This window comes from Coregonus lavaretus, assembly GCF_964263955.1.
Source record: "Coregonus lavaretus genome assembly, chromosome: 7".
Classification (NCBI taxonomy): Eukaryota; Metazoa; Chordata; class Actinopteri; order Salmoniformes; family Salmonidae; genus Coregonus; species Coregonus lavaretus.
In genome coordinates this window covers 4,675,947-4,690,041 of record NC_139994.1, presented here as the reverse complement: position 1 = coordinate 4,690,041, position 14,095 = coordinate 4,675,947, and positions in this window count along the sequence as shown.

Below are 14,095 nucleotides of genomic sequence, written 5' to 3'. Positions count from 1 at the left end.
GTGTGGGGGTGCTTTGCTGGTGACACTGTCTGTGATTTATTTAGAATTCAAAGGCACACTTAACCAGCATGGCTATCACAGCATTCTGCAGCGATATGCCATCCCATCTGGTTTGGGCTCAGTGGGACTATCATTTGTTTTTCAACAGGACAATGACCCAACACACATCCAGGCTGTGTACGAGCTATTTTACCAAGAAGGAGAATGATGGAGTGCTGCATCAGATGACCTGGCCTCCACAATCCCCCAACCTCAACCCAATTGAGATGGTTTGGGATGAGTCGGACGGCAGAGTGAAGGAAAAGCAGCCAACAAGTCCTAAGCATATGTGGGAACTCCTTCAAGACTGTTGGAAAAGCATTCCAGGTGAAGCTCGTTGAGAGAATGCCAAGAGTGTGCAAAGCTGTCAAGGCAAAGGGTGGCTATTTGAAGAATCTCAAATATAAAATAAATGTTGATTTGTTTAACACTTTTTTGGTTACTACATGATTCCATATGTGTTATTTCATAGGTTTGATGTCTTCACTGTTATTGTACAATGTAGAAAATAGTAAAAATAAAGAAAAACCCTTGAATGAGTAGGTGTGTCCAAACTTTTGACTGATACTGTATATTTTGGGGTACACGGGGGTCATTTAAATTGATTTAAGGCAATCAAAATGTTTTTAGTTTGACCAGTTTGCAGTGTTCTCCTCCATAGTAACCGTTATCAGAAGGGAGAAGAATGACACATGTAGCATAATGGGTTGGACACAGTAGTGGTGCATGATGGGTAAAATCACCCCCCCCCCCCCCACCCCCCACCATTGTTTGCTCTGTAACCTGTTCATTCATATACCTTGCGACCGTGATATACAGTGCCTTCGGAAAGTATTCAGACCCCTTGACTTTTTCCACATTTTGTTACGTTACAGCCTTATTCTAAAATTGATTAAATTCAATTTTTTCCCCTTATCAATCTACACACAATACCCCATAATGACAAAACGAAAACAGGTTTTTAGAAATGTTTGCAAATTTATAAAATATATAAAAATGGAAATACCTTATTTACATAAGTATTCAGACCTTTTGCTATGAGACTGGAAATTGAGCTCAGGTGCATCCTGTTTCCATTGATCATCCTTGAGATGTTTCTATAACTTGATTGGAGTCCACCTGTGGTAAATTCAATTGATTGGACATGATTTGGAAAGGCATACACCTGCAAAAACCAAGCCATGAGGTTGAAGGAAATGTCTGTAGAGCTCCGAGACAGGATTGTGTCGAGGCACAGATCTAGGGAAGGGGTACCAAAACATTTCTGCAGCATTGAAGGTCCCCAAGAACAGAGTGGCCTCCATCATTCTTAAATGGAAGAAGTTTGGAACCACCAAGACTCTTGCTAGAGCTGTCCGCCTGGTCAAACTGAGCAATTGAGGGAGAAGGGCCTTGGTCAGGGAGGTGACCAAGAACCCGATGGTCACCCTGACAGAGCTCCAGAGTTCCTTTGTGAAGATGGGAGAACCTTCCAGAAGGACAACCATCTCTGCAGCACTCCACCAATCAGGCCTTTATGGTAGAGTGGCCAGACGGAAGCCACTCCTCAGTAAAAGGCACATAACAGCCCTCTTGGTGTTTGCCAAAAGGCACCTAAAGGACTCTCAGACCATGAGAAACAAAATGTTCTGGTCTGATGAAACCAAGATTGAATTATTTGGCATGAATGCCAAGCATCACGTCTGGAGGAAACCTGCCACCATCCCTACGGTGAAGCATGGTGGTGCCAGCATCATGCTGTGGGGATGTTTTTCAGCGGCAGGGACTGGGAGACTAGTCAGGATCGAGGGAAAGATGATCGGAGCAAAGTACAGAGAGATCCTTGATGAAAACCTGCGTCAGAGCGCTCAGGACCTCAGACTGGGGCGAAGGTTCATCTTCCAACAGGACAACGACCCTAAGCACAAAATCAAGACAACGCAGGAGTGGCTTCGGGACAAGTCTTTGAATGTCTTTCAGGGGCCCAGCCAGAGCCCGGACTTGAACCTGATCGAACATCTCTGGAGAGACCTGAAAATAGCTGTGCAGCGACGCTCCCCATCCAATCTGACAGAGCTTAAGAGGATCTGCAGAGAGAATGAGAGAAACTCCCCAAATACAGGTGTGCCAAGCTTGTAGCGTCATACCCAAGAAGACTCGATGCTGTAATCGCTGCCAAAGGTGCTTCAACTAAGTACTGAGTAAAGGGTCTGAATACTTATGTAAATGTGATATTTCCATTTGATTTTTATTATACAATTGCAAAAATGTCTAAAAACCTGTTTTTGCTTTGTCATTATGGGTTATTGTGTGTAGATTGATGAGGGATAAAAAAAAAAAAAATCCATTTTAGAATAGTTAATTGGATGCACCTGAGCTCAATTTGGAGTGTCATAGCAAAGGGGTGTGAATACTTATGTAAATTAGATATTTCTGTATTTCATTTTAAATAAATTTGCTACAATTTCAAAACAACTATTTAACTTCATCATTATGGGGTATTGTGTCTAGATTGCTGTAACACAACAAAATGTGGAATAAGTCAAGGGGTATGAATACTTTTTGATGTCCATACATACAGTCCATACATACAGTCCATACATACGGTCCATACATACGGTCCATACATACGGTCCATACATACGGTCCATACATACGGTCCATACATACGGTCCATACATACAGTCCATACATACAGTCCATATATACGGTCCATACATACGGTCCATACATACAGTCCATACATACGGTCCATACATACGGTCCATACATACAGTCCATACATACGGTCCATACATACGGTCCATACATACAGTCCATACATACGGTCCATACATACGGTCCATACATACGGTCCATACATACGGTCCATACATACAGTCCATACATACGGTCCATACATATGGTCCATACATACGGTCCATACATACGGTCCATACATACAGTCCATACATACGGTCCATACATATGGTCCATACATACGGTCCATACATACGGTCCATACATACGGTCCATACATACAGTCCATACATACGGTCCATACATACGGTCCATACATACGGAAGTGATCTGAGAGTAGGCTACATTACATTACAGTCTGTACCGTACACTGGAGCTGGGTGGAGATATGACATCACACAATTTATCCCATAATATGTAACATCTACCAATAGCATTCACCAATAGAGGTCTGAGTACTCAGGCACACACACACACACCAGGGTGGTTCCCTTTCTGATAGAAGGAAACGTTCTACCTGCCTGGCTCTGTCGGAAATATCACCCAAACCCACAGTCTATATCTGGGTATACAGTCTGGTGTAGAACGCTGTATCTGCGTGTTAGTGACAAAAAATGGTAGATAACAGTCAGTTCAGTCAGGGAGAGAGATGGATGAGATAGAGAGAGGGAGAGAGGGATGAGAGATAGAGGGATGAGAGAGAAAGATGAAATGAGAGAGAGAGAGAGAGAGAGAGAGAGAGAGAGAGAGAGAGAGAGAGAGAGAGAGAGAGAGAGAGAGATGGAGCGAGAGAGAGAGAGAGAGAGAGAGAGAGAGAGAGGGAGAGAGATAGAGAGAGAGAGAGGGATGAGGAATAGGGGATAAATCAACATAAAGCTGTAGAGAGAGATAGATGAGTGATATACTGTGAAACCTAGGAAGAGGGTGTGGAAGCTGCTGTCCACTGGCAAACAGAGAGAGAAAGAGAGAGATAGTGAAGGTGTAATAGTGAAAGTGTAAACTTGGCAGTAGAAAACCTAAACAGTATATTTGACCGCTCAGCTTCCCTATCAAATCAAAAAATTTCAAGCAGACAACAGAAGAAAATTAACAACAATATGACATATGGTTTGATGAAGAATGCAAAAACCTAAGAAAGAAATTGAAAAATCTATCTAACCAAAAACATAAGAGACCCAGAAAACCTGAGCCTACGCCTTCACTATGGTGAATCACTAAAACAATACAGAAATACACTACGGAACAAGAAGGAACAGCACGTCAGAAATCAGCTAAATGTAATTGAAGAATCCATAGAATCTAACGACTTCTGGGAAAAATGGAAAATACTAAATAAACAACAACATGAAGAACTATCTATCCAAAACGGAGATGTATGGATAAACCACTTCTCCAATCTTTCTGGCCCTATAACAAATAATAAACAGCAAAAACATATACATGATCAAATATAAATCTTAGAATCAACTATTAAAGACTACCAGAATCCACTGGATTCTCCAATTACATTGAATAAACTACAGGACAAAATACAAACCCTCCAACCCAAAAAGGGATGTGTGGTGATGGTATCCTCAATGAAATGATAAAATATACAGACCATAAATTCCAATTGGCTATACTTAAACTCTTTAACATCATCCTTTGCTCTAGCATCTTCCCCAATATTTGGAGCCAAGGACTGATCACCCCAATCCACAAAAGTGGAGACAAATTTGACCCCAATAACTACCGTACGTAAGACCACATATTCACCCTGCACACCCTAATTGACAAAGAAACAAACCAAAACAAAGGCAAAGTCTTCTCATGCTTTGTTGATTTCAAAAAAGGTTTTGACTCAATTTGATATGAGGGTCTGCTATACAAATTTATGGAAAGTGGTGTTGGGGGAAAAACATACGACATTATCAAATCCATGTAAACATACAACAAGTGTGCGGTTAAAATTGGCAAAAAACACACACATTTCTTTCCACAGGGCCGCGGGGTGAGACAGGGAAGCAGCTTAAGCCCCTCCCTCTTCAACATATATATCAACGAATTGGCGAGGGCACTAGAACAGTCTGCAGCACCCGGCCTCACGTCTACTGTTTGCTGATGATCTAGTGCTTCTGTCCCCAACCAAGGAGGGCCTACAGCAGCACCTAGATCTTCTGCACAGATTCTGTCAGACCTGGGCCCTGACAGTAAATCTCAGTAAGACAAAAATAATGGTGTTCCGAAAAAGGTCCAGTTGCCAGGACCACAAATACAAATTACATCTAGACACCGTAGCTATACATACCTCGGCCTAAACATCAGCGCCCCAGGTAACTTCCACAAAGCTGTGAACGATCTGAGAGAGGGCCTTCTATGCCATCAAAAGCAACATAAAATTCAACATACCAATTAGGATCTGGCTAAAAATACTCAGTTATAGAACCCATTTCCCTTTCTGATTATGAGGTCTGGGGTCCGTTCACCAACCAAGAATTCACAAAATGGGACAAACACCAAATTGAGACTGCATGCAGAATTTTGCAAACATATCCTCTGTGTACAACGTAAAACCAACTAATGCATGCAGAGCAGAATTAGGCCGATACCCGCTAATGATAAAAATCCAGAAAAGAGACGTTAAATTCTACAACCACCTGAAAGGAAGCGATTCCCAAACCTTACATAACAAAGCCATCACCTACAGAGAGATTAACCTGGAGAAGAGCCCCCTAAGCAAGCTGGTCCTGGGGCTCTGTTCACAAACACAAACAGACCCCACAGAGCCCCAGGACAGCAACACAATTAGACCCAACCAAATCATGAGAAAACAAAAAGAGAATGACTTGACACATTGGAAAGAATTAACAAAAATGGGGCAAACTAGAATGCTATTTTGCCCTAAGCACACAGTGGCAGAATACCTGACCACTGTGACTGACCCAAAATTAAGGAAAGCTTTGACTATGTACAGACTCAGTGAGCATAGCTTTGCTATTGAGAGAGGCCGCCGTAGGCAGACCTGGCTCTCAAGAGAAGACAGGCTATGTGCACACTGCCCACAAAATGAGGTGGAAACTGAGCTGCACTTCCTAACCTCCTGCCAAATGTATGACCATATTAGAGATACATATTTCCCTCAGATTACACAGATCCACAAATAATGATCTATTGGGTGAAATACCACAGTGTGCAATCAGAGCAGCAATATTTGTGACCTGTTGCCACAAGAAAAGGGCAACCAGTGAAGAACAAACACCATTGTAAATACAACCCATATTTGCTTTATTTATTTTCCCTTTTGTACTTTAACAATTTGCACGTCATTACAACACTGTATATAGCCATAATATGACATTTGAAATGTCTTTATTCTTTTGGAACTAATGTTTACTGTTCATTTTGTATTGTTTATTTCACTTTTGTTTATTATCTATTTCACTTGCTTTGGCAATGTTAACATATGTTTCCCATGCCAATAAAGACCTTAAATTGAAATTGAATTGAATTGAGAGAGAGAAGGAGTCTTTATCAGACGGCCATCTCAGGTAGAAGTCGGCCATTTTGTGTTTAATGCTCTACAGAGTCTACAGACACAGGCCCCAACACTGGTGTTGCTAATGTCTCCCCTGCCCATCACTCCATATATAATGTTTCCCCTGCCCATCACTCCATATATAATGTTTCCCCTGCCCATCACTCCATATCTAATGTCTCCCCTGCCCATCACTCCATATCTAATGTCTCCCCTGCCCATCACTCCATATCTAATGTCTCCCCTGCCCATCACTGCATATCTGTTTTTCTCTACCACCCTGTCTCCCTACCGCTAATCACCTCTCTCTCTCTCTCTCTCTCTCTCTCTCTCTCTCTCTCTACTCTCTCTCTCTCTCTCTCTCTCTCTCTCTCTCCCTCCCTCCCTCTCCCCCTTCCTCTCTCCCTCCTTCCCTCCCTCTCTCTCCCATGTTGCTGTGGCGATAGAGGTGTAAATGGAGGTGGCTGTCAGCATGACACCCTGGCTCAGAATTCCCTCCTCCTCTCTCTTCTCACTCTCTGCCTCCTCTCTCTGCCTCCCTCTCTCTGCCCCACTCTCTCTGCATCCTTCTCTCTGCCTCCCTCTCTCTGTCTCCCTCTCTCTACCTCCTCTCTCTGCCTCCCTCTCTCTGCCTCCCTCTCTCTGTCTCCCTCTCTCTGTCTGTCTCTTTCTTTTCCTCCTTACATCTTTCTCTATCTTCATCTGATGTCCATTTCTCTCTCTCTCCCCTCCTCTTTCCCATTCCTCTCTCCCCTCCCTCTTTCCCCTCCCTCTCTCTCCTCCCTCTCTTTCCTCCCTCTCTCCCCTCCCTCTTTCCCTTCCCTCCCTCCCCTCCCTCATTCCCCTCCCTCTTTCCTGTTCCTCTCTCCCCTCCCTCTTTTACCTCCCTCCCTCTCTCCCCTCCCTCTTTCCCGTTCCTCTTTCCCGTTCCTCTCTCCCCTTCCTCTTTTACCTCCCTCCCTCTCTTTCTCCCTCCCTCTTTCCCGTTCCTCTCTCCCCTCCCCTCTTTCCCGTTCCTCTCTCCGCTCCCTCTCTCCCCTCCCTCTTTTTCCTCCCTCCCTCCCTCTCTCCCCTCCCTCTTTCTCCTCCCTCTCTCCCGTTCCTCTCTCCCCTCCCTCTTTCCCCTCCCCTCTCTCCCCTCACTCTTTCCCGTTCCTCTCTCCACTCCCTCTCTCCCCTCCCTCTTTTTCCTCCCTCCCCTCCCCTCCGTCTTTCCGTTCCTCTTTCCCATTCCTCTATCCCTCCCTCTTTCCCTCCCTCTCTCCCCTCCCTCTTTCCTCTCCCTCTCTCCCCACCCTCTTTCCCCTCCCTCTTTCCCGTTCCTCTCTCCCCTCCCTCTTTTTCCTCCCTCCCTCCCCTCCCTCCCTCTTTCCCGTTCCTATCTCTCCTCCCTCTTTTTCCTCCCTCCCTCTCTCCCCTCCCTCTTTCTCCTCCCTCTCTCCCCCTCCCTCTTTCCTGTTCCTCTCTCCCCTCCCTCTCTCCCCTCCTCTTTCCCCTCCCTCTCTCCCCTCCCTCTTTCCCTCCCTCTCTCCCCTCCCTCTTTCCCCTCCTTCTCTCCTCTCCCTCTCTCCCCTCCCTCTTTCCCCTCCCTCTCTCCCCTCCTTCTTTCCCTTACCTCTCTCCTCTCCCTCTCTCCCCTCTCTCTGTCCCCTCCCTCTTTCCCATTCCTCTATCCCCTCCCTCTTTCCCCTCCCTCTCTCCCCTCCCTCTTTCCTCTCCCTCTTTCCCCTCCCTCTTTCCCCTCCCTCTTTCCCATTCCTCTCTCTCCTCCCTCTTTTTCCTCCCTCCCTCTCTCCCCTCCCTCTTTCTCCTCCCTCTCTCCCCTCCTCTTTCCCGTTCCTCTCTCCCCTCCCTCTCTCCCCCCTCCTCTTCCCTGGCCTCTCTCCTCTCCCTCTCTCCCTCCCTCTCTCCCCTCCCTCTTTCCCCTCCCTCTTTCCTGTTCCTCTCTCCCCTCCCTCTCTCCCCGCCCTCTTTTTCCTCCTTCCCTCCCCTCCCTCTTTCCCATTCCTCTTTCCCCTCCCTCTTTCCCCTCCTCTCTCCCCTCCCTCTTTCCTCTCCCTCTCTCCCTCCCTCTTTCCCCTCCCTCTTTCCCGTTCCTCTCTCCGCTCCCTCTCTCCTCTCCCTCTTTTTCCTCCCTCCCTCCCCTCCCTCTTTCCCGTTCCTCTCTCTCCTCCCTCTTTTTCCTCCCTCCATCACTCCATATCTAATGTTTCCCCTGCCCATCACTCCATATCTAATGTTTCCCCTGCCCATCACTCCATATCTAATGTCTCCCCTGCCCATCACTCCATATGTAATGTCTCCCCTGTCCATCACTCCATATCTAATGTCTCCCCTGCCCATCACTCCATATCTGTTTTTCTCTACCCCCCTGTCTCCCTACCGCTAATCACCTCTCTCCCTCTCTCCCCTCCCTCTTTTTCCTCCCTCCCTCCCCTCCGTCTTTCCCGTTCCTCTTTCCCATTCCTCTATCCCCTCCCTCTTTTCCCTCCTCTCTCCCCTCCCTCTTTCCTCTCCCTCTCTCCCCTCCCTCTTTCCCTCCCTCTTTCCCGTTCCTCTCTCCCCTCCCTCTTTTTCCTCCCTCCCTCTTTCCCGTTCCTATCTCTCCTCCCTCTTTTCCTCCCTCCCTCTCTCCCTCCCTCTTTCCCGTTCCTCTCTCCCCTCCCTCTCTCCCCTCCCTCTTTCCCATTCCTCTATCCCCTCCTTCTTTCCCCTCCCTCTCTCCCCTCCCTCTTTCCTCTCCCTCTCTCCCCTCCCTCTTTCCCTCCTCCCTCTTTCCCATTCCTCTCTCCCCTCCCTATCTCCCCTCCCTCTTTTTCCTCCCTCCCTCCCCTCCCTCTTTCCCGTTCCTCTCTCTCCTCCCTCTTTTTCCTCCCTCCCTCTCTCCCCTCCCTCTTTCTCCTCCTCTCCTCCCCTCCCTCTTTCCCGTACCTCTCTCCCCTCCCTCTCTCCCCTCCCTCTTTCCCTGGCCTCTCTCCTCTCCCTCTCTCCCCTCCCTCTCTCCCCTCCCTCTTTCCCCTCCCTCTTTCCCGTTCCTCTCTCCCCTCCCTCTCTCCCCGCCCTCTTTTTCCTCCTTCCCTCCCCTCCCTCTTTCCCGTTCCTCGTTCCCGTTCCTCGTTCCCCTCCTCTCTCTCCTCCCTCTCTCTCCTCCTCTCTCCCCCTCCCTCCCTCCCCTCCCTCTTTCCCCTCCCTCTTTCCCGTCCCTCTCTCCCCTCCCTCTTTTTCCTCCTCCCTCCCTCTCTCCCCTCCCTCTTTCCCGTTCCTCTCTCCCCTCCCTCTTTCCCGTTCCTCTCTCCCCTCCCTCTCTCCCCCCTCCCTCCCTCTCTCCCCTCCCTCTTTCCTGATCCTCTCTCCCCTCCCTCTTTCCCGTTCCTCTCTCCGCTTCCTCTCTCCCCTCCCTCTTTTTCCTCCCTCCCTCTCTCCCCTCCCTCTTTCTCCTCCCTCTCTCCCGTTCCGCTCTCCCCTCTCTCTCCCCTCCCTCTCTCCCCTCCCTCTTTCCCGTTCCTCTCTCCCCTCCATTTTCCCCTCCTTCTCTCCCCTTCCTCTTTCCCTCCCTCTCTCCCCTCCCTCTTTCCCGTTCCTCTCTCCGCTCCCTCTCTCCCCTCCCTCTTTTTCCTCCCTCCCTCCCCTCCGTCTTTCCCGTTCCTCTTTCCCATTCCTCTATCCCCTCCCTCTCTCCCCTTCCTCTTACCTCTCCTCTCTCCCCTCCCTCTTTCCCGTTCCTCTCTCCCCTCCCTCCCTCCCTCTCTCCCCTCCCTCTTTTTCTTCCCTCCCTCCCCTCCCTCTTTCCCGTTCCTCTCTCTCCTCCCTCTTTTTCCTCCCTCCCTCTCTCCCCTCCCTCTTTCTCCTCCCTCATCCCCTCCCTCTTTCCCGTTCCTCTCTCCCCTCCCTCTCTCCCCTCCCTCTTAGCTTAGTCTCCTCCCTCTCTCCCCTCCCTCTTTCCCGTACCTCTCTCCCCTCCCTCTCTTCCCTCCCTCTTTCCCCTACCTCTCTCCTCTCCCTCTCTCTCTCCCCTTCCTCTTTCCCATTCCTCTATCCCCTCCCTCTTTCCCCTCCCTCCCTCTCTCCCTCCCTCTTTCCTCTCCCTCTCTCCCCTCCCTCTTTCCCCTCCCTCTTTCCCGTTCCTCTCTCCCCTCCCTATCTCCCCTCCCTCTTTTTCCTCCCTCCCCTCCCTCTTTCCCGTTCCTCTCTCTCCTCCCTCTTTTTCCTCCCTCCCTCTCTCCCCTCCCTCTTTCTCCTCCCTCTCTCCCCTCTCCTCTTTCCCGTTCCTCTCTCCCGTTCCTCTCTCCCCTTTCTCTTTCCCCGCCCTCTCTCCTCTCCCTCTCTCCCCTCCCTCTCTCCCCTCCCTCTTTCCCCTCCCTCTTCCCGTTCCTCTCTCCCCTCCCTCTCTCCCCTCCCTCTTTTCCTCCCTCCCTCTTTCCCGTTCCTCTCTCCCTCCCTCTCTCCCCTCCCTCTTTCCCCTCCTTCTCTCCTCTCGCTCTCTCCCCTCCCTCTCTCCCCTCCCTCTTTCCCCCTCCCTCTTTCCCATTCCTCTCTCCCCTCCCTCTCTCCCCTCCCTCTCTCCTCTCCCTCTCTCCCCTCACCTCTTTCCCATTCCTCTATCCCCTCCCACTTTCCCCTCCTCTCTCCCCTCCCTCTTTCCCCTCCTCTTTCCCGTTCCTCTCTCCACTCCCTCTCTCCTCTCCCTCCCTCCCCTCCCTCTTTTTCCTCCCTTCTCCTCTCCCACTTTCCCCTCCTCTCTCCCCTCCCTCTTTCCCCTCCCTCTTTCCCGTTCCTCTCTCCCTCCCTCTTTTTCCTCCCTCCCTCTTTCCCATTCCTCTCTCCCCTCCCTCTCTTCCCTCCCTCTTTCCCCTCCCTCTCTCCTCTCCCTCTCTCCACTCCCTCTCTCCCCTCCCTCTTTCCCCTCCCTCTTTCCTGTTCCTCTCTCCCCTCCCTCTCTCCCCTCCCTCTCTCCTCTCCCTCTCTCCCCTCCCTCTTTCCCATTCCTCTATCCCCTCCCACTTTCCCCTCCTCTCTCCCCTCCCTCTTTCCCCTCCCTCTTTCCCGTTCCTCTCTCCACTCCCTCTCTCCTCTCCCTCCCTCCCCTCCCTCTTTTTCCTCCCTTCTCCTCTCCCTCTTTCCCGTTCCTCTCTCTCCTCCCTCTTTTTCTTCCCTCCCTCTCTCCCCTCCCTCTTTCTCCTCCCTCTCTCCCCTCCCTCTTTCCCCTCCCTCTTTCCCGTTCCTCTCTCACCTTCCTCTCTCTCCTCCCTCTTTTTCCTCCCTCCCTATCTCCCTCCCTCTTTCTCCTCCCTCTCTCCCCTCCCTCTCTCCCCTCCCTCTTTCCCGTTCCTCTCTCCCGTTCCTCTCACCCCTCCCTCTTTTTCCTCCCTCCCTCTCTTTCCCCCTCCCTCTTTCCCGTTCCTCTCTCCCCCTCCCTCTCTCCCGTTCCTCTCTCCCCTCCCTCTCTCCCCTCCCTCTTTCCCGTTCCTCTCTCCCCTCCCTCTCTCCCGTTCCTCTCTCCCTCCCTCTCTCTCCCCTCCCTCTTTCCCGTTCCTCTCTCCCCTCCCTCTCTCCCCTCCCTCTCTCCCCCTACATCTTTCTCCTCCTCTTTCCCCTCCCTCTTTCACCTACACCTAAAACATGTCAGTGTGTGTGTGTTTTTTACCCCACGCTGCCCCCGTCCAACCATCCTCGTGTGCAGGCAGAGAAGGAACACTCCACCACGGCGTGACGTAGCTCCTCGCTCGACGCCAGCCGGGCTATCATTGATAGCACACGCATGTTCTGCCTCGGCCAATCCCCCGGAGTCAGACTTGTTTCTCTGGTCCAATAGGAGGAACACACGACCTGGGGAGAGAACACCTTTACAACAGGAAGACAGCAGATACCATGGTATGGATTGTTAAATCAGTAGTTTATAAATCAGTCGCAACAGTTATAAAACAGTTTAAAACTGATTTAACTATCTATAAATTAATAGTATATTAACTACTTTAAAACCTGTTGTAAAAACTTCACATTTGATAACAGAGTTCCCCATCAAGGTCTCGCCAAACTAAAGACTGATCATAACTAAAGTACAGATCCAGGATCAGCTTATCTGATTCCATTCCTTTGGGACACAGACAGCAAGGAGCGGTGCCCCCTGGGTACATTATCGTCTACAGGAGAAGGATTCGCTACATACTGTACGCCCTGCAGTGGCAAACCCCTATACAGACCATCGTCATCATCATCACCACCACCATCATCACCATCATCAGTGTAACCATCATCACCACCAGCACCACCACCATCATCATAACCATCACCATCAACCATCATCACCACCACCACCACCATCATCCATAACCATCATCACCATCATCATCATCATCAAAATGACAGTTAGGCTATCCATGTTCAGACTTTCAAAGAAATGTAATCATTAATTCAATAGGGTTACTTTGACAATTAACATTTCTTGAGATTTTTTCATCTCATAGAGAAATTATTTGATGTCAACTTTTAGAATTCAAAGAAAGCTGTGTGTGGTGTGAGTTGTAACATGTATGAGTGAGTGAGCGAAAGACACACAAATCATTCATATCACACTGCAGAGGTGAAAGAGAGAGAGAGAGAGAGAGAGAGAGAGAGAGAGAGAGAGAGAGAGAGAGAGAGAGAGAGAGAGAGAGAGAGAGAGAGAGAGAGAGAGAAAGAGAGCCTGACTGCCAACACCAAGTCAAAATCCTGCTCACACAGGTTCATCAATACAGACCATGTGATATCAAGCAATATTATATGCATTAGCTTTTTGTAGCAGCATTGTTCAATTCTATGCGCCAGTTTACTCTGTAAACCAGTTTGGAATACAGTATAATATATTTCTGAATGTTGCTTAAAAAGTTTATCCTCGACCAAAAGTTATAACCCTAAAGGTAGAGGTTCCACTCCCTCTTCAGATGTCCGGTTGGATGCCAGACCCCAGATGTTGACATCTGCGCGCCGTGCGCCGGATGTAACCAGCCGACACCGTTACTATTTGGAAAGGGCGTCACAACCCATGTAGAAAAACTTACCGTCAGCGTGAACGACAGAAACCACCGTTAGCCAAACCAAGCATCCAAACATGGACGAGAAAATCAGGTTTTGGTAAATGCGTCGTGCCATCATTCTCTGCGCTCGGATTCGGTTTTTCACCGTAGTTGAAAAAAAGATTCCAAAGTTTTAATGGAAATAAATCTCCCTTGGTGAGTTGGTGATGCAGGAGGGAGCAGCAGTTCCGTTATTTCCCTCCCGGTGGCAGACAGACTGAGAGAGTCTGGATTTGAACTTGTTGACACGAAACGGTAAAACGGAAAGGAAAAGGACGGTTGGTTCGGTTTATCTCCCCAAATAGTGCCTTCGCGAGCAGATAGAGCACCGGCGCGAAAACTCGCGTGTTCCCGTCAGTAAATACGTGACGGCTCCCAACCTGAAGTCTGGGCAGCGGCGCGAGCTGAGGAACACCACAGGTCAAGCAAGCCGGGTGTGCGTCTTTACGCACGGAGAGAGAGAGAGAGAAAAAACATCTCTGGTGTGGGTGTCGCGAGGCTACTTGCGTATTTTTTTAGTGATTACATCCTTGAACACTCATGCCCAAAAGTGTGCATGTTTTTGTCCCCTGCTTCCCTACACTCTTAGAAGTAAAGGAGCCTCGAATAACCTTTTGGGGTTCAAAAGAATGCCACTGTGGGGGAACCCCTGTGACATGAAGCATTAGAAGTGGCAATCGAAAAAACAATTATGGGGCGGTATTTGTTTTTGTTTTTACAGGAACCCTTTGTTACATTAAAGGATCCTCTAAGAACCCCTCAACTAACCAAA